Below are 12,080 nucleotides of genomic sequence, written 5' to 3'. Positions count from 1 at the left end.
GTATACTCTGTGTATGGGGAGTATGGATCTGTCCTCCTGCCTCAGCACATGTATTTCAAGGCCCTTTCATTTAGGAATAGCTTCCACAGATTGACAGGTTCCAGTATGTTTTAGCTCTAGCACAAAGAAGCAGAAGAATCAGTGCTTAATTTGAGCCGGTGTTTTCCGGTGCTCAGCCGGCGCTTAATCATCAACACCAGTGCTTTTCATTAGCACCATTTAAGGACACGTTCATTTATGCATAGAGAGATTAAGTGATTTGCCCAGAATCACAGGATGTTGAGACGATGCCGTGGCTGGTTCCCTGCGCCAAAGTCAGCAACTCTGGCCATTACGCCACATCCTCTCCCCACTTTCGTGGTTGGTAGTTGGTTCTGTTTTAGGACGTGCTAACAAGAGAAATGGGCTGGTGAAAGCTGCCTCCTGACATGATCCCCGGCGCTTATTTTTTACAAATTAACCACTGCGAAGAATGGTCTACAGAGCACAATTTTTGCAACTGAGATCAAGAGAGAAAAACCTGTGTATCCATGAGCCATGGTCTCAAAGCAGTAAAACTACAATAAAACAGTGTTGTCAATACAGCAGTCGACTGTACAGAAGACAATCACGAGGAGGCTATCAGAGGTGCCAAATAAGGGGATACAATGGCAGTGTGCTGAGGAATGTCATGCCCCGTCTGTAATCGTTAAATGCAATGGTGTTGTCTGAGCCCTCTGATGTGCACTTTGTATCCTGGTTGCTGTAAATACAAATGGACTAGCCTAGGAGCCTCATGGCACACTCACCCTGAAAACATCAATAGTCTTCTCAAATGAATGCGAAAATGCATAGAATGTTGATAGGAAGTATTGTGAATGTCGATTTCCCAATAACATTACTGTACTGCCCCTAAACAGTATGAGACTGAGAATAGCCAGCACTACAAGTACTGCAATGCAAGCTGTGTTAAGTAAAGATCGTGTATCAGTATGCTGAGGAGTGTGCTCCCAGGAGATGCAGCAGGGGAAGGCAAGCAGTCAATAAAATTTAGTATCTGGGGTAGAACAAGTGCGCAGAGCAGCAGCCAGTGCACCTACCACAAATGGACCATTGTAATACAGCAGATGCCGGCTTTTAGGCGGCTCTACCACATCGTACATATCCTGAAGACCGCCAACACTTAAGATATGTGTATAAAAGGCATTGTTTTGTTTTGTAATTTCTACCCTCTTAAAGCTGTTAGGTCTCTATGATATAGTACTACAATAATACCTATATGCATGCTTATTTTACAGTTATTCCTTGTCTAAAGTTTTTAACAAATACCAGAACTGCCTTATAGAATAAAACAAGATCCATAGCTACTTACATTAAGTATAGAGTGTTTCATCAGGGTGGCTGTTTCCCCTCTGCGCCATGTTAACTCTGTAGTCTTCTGCCAAAGCCTGTTTAGCCGAAAAGATACAATTAGGTGCTCAAAGAAATTTCAGAGTGCAAGTGTAGTTACGTCCCTATTTCAATTTTTTCTCGGCACACTCCCAAGGTGTAAAAATGTCATACTTTCACCGACCTCTCCCTGTCTAAGAACATCATGACTGTGCATATTTGTAGACCCTCAGCGCCACTTTTAGCAAGACTCCCATGCTTATCAGTCCATGCCACCTCTCTCCTCACGTAGAAGCCTTGTCGTGTTCTAGACAGGCGGGAAACTCATGGAAATAGAGTTTACGTGATGCATTTCAATATTTTTTTCTCTGCACACTCCAAAGGTGCAAAATACGCACTTATTTTCCTGTTCATAACCGGCATCATTTTACATCAGAGACTTTAAAATATTTATTTATTTATTTTTCCTTTTCATAACCGGCATCATTATGCACCAGAGACTTTAAAGTTAGGCTGTGCCTGGTGTTGCACCAGCAACCTTACAACATAGGTTTGTGGCAACACACATTACCCTGTTAAAGAACCATGCACAGTCCACAGCTGTTGCTTTACATGATAGTCGTGTTCATCATACCTAACACATTACTCCCACGTAGAAAGAAGCCACAATTGCATAACACGTCTTTATTTATTTTTTATTTTATTTATTTTCTTTTTCATAACTGGCATCATTTTTACACCAGAGACTTTAAAATATTTATTTATTTTATTTTTCCCTTTCATAACCGGCATCATTTTACACCAGAGACTTTAAAGTTAGGCTATACAAAATATTGCATTGGCAAACTAACAGTCTAGGGTTGCTGCAGCATACTCCACCATGTTACAAACAGTGCCCTGGCCTATTACACAGTCCACAGCTTTTGCTTTACATGATATCCCTTATCTATATACTTTACCCAAGATCCACAAAGGTATGGACAACCCCCCGGGACGACCAATTGTCTCTGGGATTGGGTCCATTTTAGAGCCTGTCTCGAAATTTGCGGACGCTTTTCTCAGACCGATGGTTCAAAAGACCTCCACCTACTTGAGAGACACCAAGGATGTTCTGAATCTGATAGAAGAAGTGGCCTTCGATCCTAACACCCAGCTATTGATTAGCTGTGATGTGGAGAGTCTGTACACCAGCCTGCCACATCAAGCAACTTTGGAGATTATCGAGGATGTGCTCTTTGAAGACTTCTGGGAGTATCAGACACCGCGCAATGTGGTGATGGATTGTGTCTCTCTGGCACTCTCTGGCACTGAAAGAGAATTTCTTTGAGTACAACGGCACCATATACCTACAAAAACACGGTACCAGCATGGGAAGCACATTTGCTCCTAGCATAGCTGGACTATACGTGCACCATCTGGAGATGACTAAAATACTGAACTCAAATAACCCCTTCAAAGCCAACATCAAATTGTGGAAACGATACATCGATGATATCCTTATCATCTGGGATGGAGATGAAAAGAACTCTGAACAGTTTCTGACATGGTTGAACCTACAGGACGACTTCCTGAGATTCACCAGTACAACCTCCAGGAGCAACTTAGTTTTCCTTGACCTAAACATCTTTCCGAAGAATGGGAGATTGATGACCACAACCCACTTTAAAGGTACCTCAAAGAATTGTCTTCTCATGTACAATAGCTTTCATCCCAGACACCTGCGGGACAACCTCCCGTACGGTCAGTTCCTGCGTCTTCGCAGGAACTGCACAGAGATTGACAATTTCAAAAAACAATCGGAGGACCTGAAAAAGAAATTAAAAGCACGGATGTACCCAGATCGCATCATCAACCAGGCATACACAAGAGCAAAGAACAATTGCCGTGAAAGCCTACTGGAGCCAAAGATACCAAACGTTGAAGAGAAACGACCTATTTGTGTAACCACATACAACACCAGCTCCAATTTGGTGACTAAAATCATTAATAAAAATTGGAAGATCCTGAACAGTGGAGGTCTGCAGATACCCAAACCGATGTTTGCCCACAAAAAAGCTCAGAGTCTAAGAGACGTCTTGGTCCACACAAGACCGAAATCAAACAATAACAACGCACAAAGAAACCCGAACTTTGTCCAAGGCCACTATCCATGTGGAGGGTGCAAGGTTTGTGGCCTTACCCAGAAGAGCAAAAAGATAACATTCAATAATGGAACTAGCTGGGAACAAAGGAGTTTCAGTAACTGTAACAGTGCGAACGTGGTATACATGATCACCTGTCCATGCAAACTTGAATATGTGGGGATGACGAGCAGGGCAGTAAAGATCAGGATAGGCGAACACACAAAAGTACCATAAAATGCAGGAAATCTAGTACAAGACTCACCAACCATTTCCTTGAAATGAGCCACAAACCAGAAGATATTCAATGGACAGTGATCGAAACAGTCAGCAACGAAAAAACCCTCTTAGAGAAGGAACAAAGATGGGTATTTCGTATTCAGTCACATAAGATTGGGCTGAACGATGATATCCCCTGGGCCCAACTATAATGTACCCTCTCGGGAGTGGATCTACTCACTATCCAAGATAACTTTCTCTATCTTATCTAATGAAATGCCATGTTTCACAACAAAAGTGGTAATTAAGGATGTGCACCTTTTCTGACTGTGTCACTACAGTTACTACACAGAGCATGGACTAAAATATAAGCCCCGTGAATCCTTGGTTTTATTTTTGATCCTCTGGTATGGACATAACGAACGTAATGAGACATGGAATGACCATAGTCTCTGTACAAATAAAATAAATGTCACATTATGACTATATATATTAATAAGGAATTTGCCCGGCACCTAATAGGCTATTACACATTGTGTGCGAGTTAAATCTAAATTACTGCGCCCCCCGATCAAGAAAAAGGAAAGGGTAGAAAGACTTCCGTCCTTTTCCTCACATCGTGCCATTAGGTGGCGGCCATCTTGGGAGGTTTGCGCTCTAGTCCACACAAGATTGCCCGGTGACAATGCGGAAACGAATGCGTCTTAAGCAACACGAGACACTCAAGCACGGCATTGCCCGGAGCAGCACGGGGGTGGGAATAATGTTTCTTTTCCTCGTCGGACATGTGAGTAATAGACTCTGACCTCGAGTCTTTAATAAACGGGTCACGGGGGCAAACAACATCTTTGGATTTTGCTCCGTTGGTAAACCAAGGTGCGGTTTTGTTTTTACAGTAACCGCGGAGAACACCCCTCGCCTGCAAGCTCATGGGGCATTGCAATTAACTGAAAAGTGTACGTATTGTAGTATTAACAAAGTCTTACAAAACGGCTAGCGTTTTCTTTCATTCGGTCTCAAAGAAACCTAAGGTGAAGGAGGTCCTTTCCTACCTTTAAATTGCTTGTTCACTGGTAATGCATTGAGTCGTGATTGTGTGTGTGTATGATGAGATGACAGTGGAACCGAGCATTTTGAGGTCCCTGTTCTTAACCAGCGACAGAAAGCTGGTTCCAACTAATGCAATATCCTTCCCCATTTCAATGTATTTAGGGGTACTATTGCCTTTGATATATAAGGCATGCTGGTACACAACTAATTGTTTGTATTTACCATTTGGATTGCGATGTTAATTTACGCATATATGTTGCTTTTCTCTCTTTTTCCTTTTCTCCACAGAGACCACAATAGGTCTTTTTTTGGCACTACTTGTATCATTTTTGCTTCACTGGGCCAACTCATGCCCCGAAGCACAAACAGTCAGCTTATTTTTGCTGTGCTGTTTGTAGGACAGTAGGCATATCTCTGTAGAACTGAGTATATTCTAGTAGGGATCGTTTTTTGGTCCTGATGAGTAAGCAGTAGGGGACTGTTTACGAAACATGTCGACTAGGTAGTTAGCTAATGCTCTACCTCACAACCCCTTCTTAATGTTCCCAGCTAGAGAAGTGAATAAAACATTTTTTTCTACTATGCCAGGGAATTTTTAAACTTTTTTATAAACCACTTTTTTGAGGTCCCTACACTTTCACTGACACCTGTGCACTCACACATAGCCACTGTCACAATATAAGTGCTCCCGCGTATTCGTTTGGTCGTAGCACGCCCCGTCCCGTTATAGGGGCGGGAAGACCCCTATGATGAAGCATGACACTATTGGATTTTTTTAGTGTGTGAGGGGTATTTTAAAAAGCACATTGCGCTCTGGTCTTTCCATCCTTAAGAGAGAGCCTAGCACGTTTGTTAGAAAAATCAAAATTAATATAAATATTATCACTTTTTCACTTTTTTGATAGAATCTCTTTGATTATAAAAGCTTTACATGATAGCCACGTTTATCATATCTTACACATTATACACACACACACACACACACACACACACATAGAAAAGAAGCCACAATTGCATAACACATGTCTCTATTCATTTTTATTTTATTTTCATAACTACTGTCATTTTACAGCAGAGACTTTTTAAAATTAGGCGGCAAAATTACTGCCCCAGCAAACAAACAGTCTAGCTTCCCGCCTCTTCTGGGCCCGATGGAAGTCCTGCCCCTTGGTTGGCTATGGCTACGCCCCTACACCACAGTCCACCACTCAGGAACTCCATAGGCATCAGCCATGCCTCCTAGGGGGCTGACTTACCTCCAAAAAGACCCTGCAACACTCCCATTCCACAGATGGACCTCGACACTGCTCAAGCAACACCAGCCTGCAGCCGCAACTACCCGCTGAAAATGCCCAGACATGTCCATCCATGCCCAGACATGTGCCTGCTTGCCCCACCAAAATAGCGCACACAGGTAAGTCTCTGCTCACCCATCCCATAACCCTAAACACCCCTAGTACGCCCTACTGGCTGCCTTGCAGCAAGCCCCAGGCAGCCCTCACCATCACTCTACACCTATGATACACCTACACATCCATTTATTCCTGTGTGGAGGACACACACACTACACCTGGTCTACTGTCGAAGTCTGTTCACTCACAAAGATGCATTTAGGTACTCCAAAACACTTGTCAGAGTGCCAGTGTGTGTCTAAGTTATGTCCCTATTTTTATACCTGCTACAATCTGATAAAAGCCCACGGAGTCGTCCTCTAGACTGGCGGGAACTTATGGCTAAGAGAGCTTACGTATTAACCAGACCAAAGTGTAAAAGCTCGCCTTAAAAATATTGTACACTCATATATGTTACACTCTGATAAAGCAGTCTTGTAGGCTCTCTCTAACAGGCGGGAAACTCGTGGCGAGAGAGAGAGAGAGAGCTTACGTATTACACTTACATTTTTTTCTGCAGCCTCCCAAATGTAAAAGAGCGCCTTTGAAAATGTCATACTTTCTTTGCCCCTCTCATGCTTATCAGTCCTTGCCAGCTGACTCTTATGTAGAAGCCTCTTTGTGTCTTTGCAGTCTTTTAGACTGTTTAAAATTAGGCGGAAGAATGTTACATCAGCAAACTTACATTTTAGTTTTGCCGCTCTTATGAGCCTCTTGTTCGTCCTGCTCTTTATGTGTTGCACCAGCATTTTTTCTCACCCTGTTACATCACCATGGCTGGTTTGCCCCCTTTTGTGACACTTGCGCCATCCAACCCTTTATGGGCTGTAGCAGACTATTTTACAGTTACAAAAATATGCCTGTCCATGTTGCTGTACCCTGACGTGTGCTTTACAAGATTGCCACGTTTAGAAGCCCTGCCCTCTCACTCATACGTAGAGCTCAGCCTCGGCTGCATAACACATGTTCTTATTTATATAATTTTTTATTTTTTATTTTCATAATTAGTGTCATTTACACCAAAGACTTTAAAGTTAGGCTGTGTATGGTGTTGCACCAACAACCTTACAACATAAGTCTGTGGCAACACACATTACCCTGTTAAAGAACCCTGCAAGGGTCAGTTACACAGCCCCCAGCTGCCTTACATACTGGCCCCTGTTTATCATCCCTAACACATTACTCCCACGTAGAAAAAAGCCACAATTGCATAACATTTATTTTATTTTCCTTTTCATAACCGGCATTATTTTACATCAGAGCCTTTAAAATATTTATTTACTTTTCTTTCATAATTAATGGCACTTACATCAGAGACTTTCAACTTTGGCTGTGCATGATGTTGCACCAGCAACCCTGCAGTTTAGGTTTGTGACAACACATTACAGAGGCTAAAAAACTATGCCTTGGTCTGTTACACAGCCCACAGCTGCATTACATCCTGGCCCCCTGTTTATTATCCCTAACACATTACACGCTCATAGAAAGAAATGACAATTGGACAGCACTTGTCCTTATTTTTCATAACTGGCTTCATTTTATATCCGTGCACTTGTCTTTATTTTTCATAACTGGCTTCATTTTATATCGGAGACCTTAAAATATGTATTTCTTTTTCTTTTCATAATTAGTGTCATTTTACACCAGACACTTTAAAAGTTAGGTTGTGCAAAATATTGCCATGGCAGCCTAGCAGACTGGGGGTGATGCATGACCGTCCTCCATGTTACAGAACAATGCATGGACATGTTGCCAGCCCCATGCTGCTGATTTACAAGATGGCCATGTTTATCATTCCCATTACGCCACACTCATGTAAAAAGAAACGCCTCCTAGGGGCTGGCCTATCTCCCAAAAAAGACCCTGAAGCACTCTAGGGCCCCATTCCACAGATGGACCTTGCCGCTGCTCATGCAACACCAGACTGCCGTCACACCTACCCGCTGAACATGCCCAGACATGTCTCTGCATGCCCAGACATGTCCCTCCTTGCCCAACAAAAATGGCGCACACAGGTAAGTCTCTGCTAATCCATCCCACAACCCTAAACACACCTGTAGGCCCTACTGCCTGCCTTGCCGCTAGCCCTAGCCACACCCGCACCACCACTCTACACCATTGACACACATACACATCCATTAATTCCTGTGTGAAGGGCACTCGCACACATTATACCTGCCCCCACTTCCTGGATTGCCCCACATGTGCTGGACTTCCGCCATGGACTTCCGGCCCCGGATTTCCGGGGAGGGACTTCCGGGGCGGGACTTCTGGGGTGGGGCTTCTGTGGGTGGGACTTCAGGGGGGCGGGACTTCTGGGGGCAGGACTTCTGAGGGTGGGACTCCCGGGGGGCGGGACTTCCGGGGGGTCAGGTCTTCCGCGGTGGGACTTCGGGGGCGGGACTTCAGGGGGCGGGACGTCTGGGGGCGGGACTTCTGGGGCGAGACTTCCTGGGGCGGGACTTCCGGGTGCGGGACTTCCGGCTCCTACGTCACTTCCGGGGGGCGTGGCCACCTGTCAAAAAATGAATGGTGACGAAAGCTATCATTATACTCTACTCTAGTGTTTTAGTACTTAAGGGATTGTTTATTGGGTTTCAGCGTGTCACCTTAAGCGCTTTGGCAGGGAATCGGCGTGTCACCTTAAACGAATTGGAAGGGCACTGTGTACTTTTACATCATGGGTTCTCCACCTGATTTAAAATGTATATCATGGAATGTCAGAGGCATACATTTGGAATTTGGAATTTGGAGGGGTATTTGTAAAGCGCGGCGTTCGCTCCGGAGGGAGCATCATGGCGCTGTGAATCCTTGAGCCCAAATCGCAGAGTGGTGGGAAGGGGGAGTTAGATGGCGGATTTAGTCCAGTCGTCAGGGAGATTAAAAATCCAAGTTTTGAGGAGCTTCCTAAAGGGTTTCTCAAGAGTCTGAAGTCTGAGGTGTCTTGGCATGCTGTTCCAGGCTTTGATGGCCAGGGTGCTAAGGGTTTTACCTCCTTTAGACTTCAGATTGAATTTGGTGGTTGTCATAAGGTTTTCTTGAGAGGATCGAAGGGAACGAATAGGTTTATAGTGAGGGAAACGTTTGGTAAGGTAAGCAGGACCAGTATTGTTGAAGGCTCGAAAAGCAACAATGAGGATTTTGAAGAGTATTCTCTTGTGCAAGGGGAGCCAATGCAGGGTCTTGAGGGCTGTGGAGATTGACGATCTGCGAGGGAGTTTTAGAACCAGGCGGGCAGCGGTGTGTAACACACTTAGAAGTTTCGAGAGAGTGTACTTTTTAGTCCCTGCCATAAGACCGTTACAGTAGTCCATAAGATGGTGCGCCACCATAAGCTGCAAGCATATTTAGTGCGCAGAGGGGTTCAAATCGCTTTCCTCCAGGAACACACATTACAGACAGGAGCGACTAGCTCTGCAGCTTAGATGGCATGGTCAGGTCTTTTATACGACTTATTCGTCCTTTACGCGGGTGGTACTGATATGGATTAGGGCCGAGGTCCCTTTCCAGCCCACACAACAGCTTGTGGACCCAGAAGGTAGATATGTGGTGGTTGCTAGAAGATTAAATGGCAGGGATATAGTACTGGGCAGTTTTTATGCCCCTAATACAGAACAGCCGGCATTTTTTACACAGCTCTTGGGGAAACTGGCTCCACTACTAACGGGGTCGGTGCTTATGGGTGGTGACTTTATCTCTATACCTGACGTACTATTGGACCGGTCTAATCCACTCCTCCCTGCCACACCCATTCACAAGATTTTAAAGGCTAGGAGGGATTGGCAACATAGGTGGGGATTGGTTGACACGTGGAGGGCACAACTTCCGGGAATACGTGACTATTCCTTCTTTTTGGCTCTTCATGAGCTATCTGTTCGGTTAGATGTGATACTCTGTTCCCCAGATATTCATGTTGAAGTCCAACATAGTGAGAATCTCACTAGGACACTCTCCGACCATAACCCCCTGCTTTTGTGGATACTTCAGGCTCATGTGCCCCCCTAGATCCCAACTTGGCGATTAAATCCAGAGCTGTTGGACCATCAGGTCTTTCGCGAAGTGGTGGGTACTGGCATAACACAATACTTTCTAGAGAATACCGGCACACCATCATTGTCTGCTGTAGAATGGGATGCTTTTACAACGGTTTTGAGGGGACACCGCATTTCCAATATGAAGGGGTTACATAGAGTGTTACTGCAAGATATACAGACTGCAGATCAACGATTGCGAGAAGTGGAGCAAGAGCAGCCTGGGCAGCATGATAGGCAGAAAGACCTGCTAAACGCAAGGGAGGCAGTCACCACACAGGTCAAGAGATTGCACTTATAAAAAAATATCAAGTTCGCACTCATGCAGAATGAATCAAAACCGGAGCATTAGTAGCTTGGCTAGCTAATCCTGCAAGACGGGGGACAGTAATCCTAGAGCTCTGTAGTCTGACTGGGGAAGTTTGCTATACCCAACAAGGGATTAATGAACAGTTTGATGCGTATTATATGGATCTCTATCAGAGTAAGGTGTCTCTGAATGATGATATTATTGGAGAGTTTGTAAATGCGGTAGACCTTCCAAGATTAGACAGAGAGCAAGCGGGGCTACTGGGTCGAGATATTGACATTGGGGAAGTGTATCATATTTATTATTTTTTTTATTTTTTATTTTTAGATTTCTAAAGCGCGTAGCTACCCTGGGGCGTCCCAGCGCTGACATACAACCTATTATTCCAGAGGGGGAGGGGGGAGAGCTAGGTTAATGGAAAGAGCCAAGTTTTTAGTTGCCTGCGGAAAGTGAGTAAGTTGTGTTCTCTTCGAATGGACAGCGGATGAGAGTTCCATAGTTTAGGGGCATTGTAGGAAAACAATCTTCCCCCTGATCGTGCTCTGTTTATTCTTGGAATGCAGGCAAGGGAGAGAGAGTCAGACCTGAGTTGTCTGTTAGGGTGGTAGGGTTTGATGAGGGATTTCAAGATTGGCGGGCCTTTGCCTTGCATTAGCTTGTGTGTGATGCATAAGGCCTTAAAAGTGACCCTTTCTTTGATCGGGAGCCAGTGGAAACTTCTGAGAGCCGGTTTGGCCGAGCATCTGGACTTGGTACCTGTAAGGATTCTGGCGGCTGCATTTTGGGCATATTGCAGTTTTTTTAAGGTTGCGGCCGGAGCTCCTAGGTACAGGACATTTCCGTAGTCCAATCTAGAGTTCACCAGACCCTGGATAAGCATTTTCCTAGATTGGAAGGGGAGAAGATGGCGGATCTTTCGTGCTTGTTGGATGAGACCGAAGCAGATGCCAGAGGTTTTCCTGGCCTGGGTCTTCAAACTAAGCTCCTGGTCTAGCCAGATCCCCAGGCTCTTGACTTCTGCCTTCGGGGTAGGAGGTGAGCCCATGCATAGAGGCCAAGAGAGGGACATTGGGAGTTTGCGTGGGTTGCCTAGCAGTAGAATCTCGGATTTCTCTCCGTTTAACTTGAGGCGAGATTCGCACATCCAGCAATGGATGTCATTTAGACAGTCCGCCAAGTTGTCCAGACTTTGACTTGAGTGGTTTAAAGATACCACCAATTGGGTGTCATCAGCATACATGACAGTTTTTATACCAAATGGGGTAATGACGTCCTCTAGGGGGGACATGTAGACATTAAAAAGCGTGGGGCTCAGGGAGGAGCCCTGAGGAACCCCACACTGAAGGGGGAACGATTTGGACAGCACAGGTCCGTCGGACACCTGAAAGGTTCTACCCCCCAGGAAGGATTTGATCCAGGACAGGGCGGTACCAGAAACTCCTGCCGAGCTGACTCGGTGGAGAAGAATGGAGTGGTCCACCGTGTCGAAGGCGGCACTTAAGTCGAGGAGGATCACTGCCACTGATCCTCCTGCGTCTATGATGGTTCGTGCCTCTTCGACTACGGCAAGAAGTGCGGTATCGGTACCTTG

At 45.1% G+C, this 12,080-nt stretch overlaps 1 protein-coding gene across 1 annotated transcript in view; it reads left to right on the top strand.

Moving 5' to 3' along the window:
• The first annotated feature begins 6,049 nt into the window (after nucleotides 1-6,049).
• Nucleotides 6,050-12,080, top strand: part of RTN4R (reticulon 4 receptor) — a 906,839-nt gene continuing 900,808 nt past the window's right edge. Inside the window, exon 1 of the mRNA XM_078665916.1 lies at nucleotides 6,050-6,171. The gene's annotated coding sequence lies outside the window, so the exon portion shown is untranslated. The remainder of the gene's footprint in view (nucleotides 6,172-12,080) is intronic.

Source organism: Lissotriton helveticus, chromosome 11, assembly GCF_964261635.1.
Source record: "Lissotriton helveticus chromosome 11, aLisHel1.1, whole genome shotgun sequence".
Lineage (NCBI taxonomy): Eukaryota > Metazoa > Chordata > Amphibia > Caudata > Salamandridae > Lissotriton > Lissotriton helveticus.
Note: the sequence above shows the minus strand (reverse complement) of the source record. Positions and strands in the feature narration are given on the sequence as shown.